Source organism: Bison bison, unplaced genomic scaffold (genome assembly GCF_000754665.1).
Source record: "Bison bison bison isolate TAMUID 2011002044 unplaced genomic scaffold, Bison_UMD1.0 scf7180017864296, whole genome shotgun sequence".
Lineage (NCBI taxonomy): Eukaryota > Metazoa > Chordata > Mammalia > Artiodactyla > Bovidae > Bison > Bison bison.
This window is the reverse complement of record NW_011494868.1, coordinates 4,147,941-4,148,299: the sequence shown is the minus strand read 5'-3', so window position 1 is coordinate 4,148,299 and position 359 is coordinate 4,147,941.

Below are 359 nucleotides of genomic sequence, written 5' to 3'. Positions count from 1 at the left end.
GTGACTGGCCGTGCCCACCTGCCCACCTGTGCTCACCTGCCCGCCCATGCTCACTTGTCCATATGTGCCCACCTGTGTACGCACCAGCCTGTTCCCACTTGTGCCCACCTGCCCCGCCCTGCTAGCCTCCCTCAAAGGGCTCCCAACATGCCCAGCGGTCATGCCACTGCCCAGCTCTCATTCCATCCTCCAGCCTGCCCTCCCCATCTCTTGACTCCCAGGGCCAGCCCCCACCAACCCACATCATGGAAGTATTCCGGGGTTCCCCCTCGCACACAGCCCCAGGAGCAGACAAGCCAGCCGAGCCCAGCTGCTCCGCACAACTCCCTTCAGGGCAGCATACCCAAACGGCCTCCCTG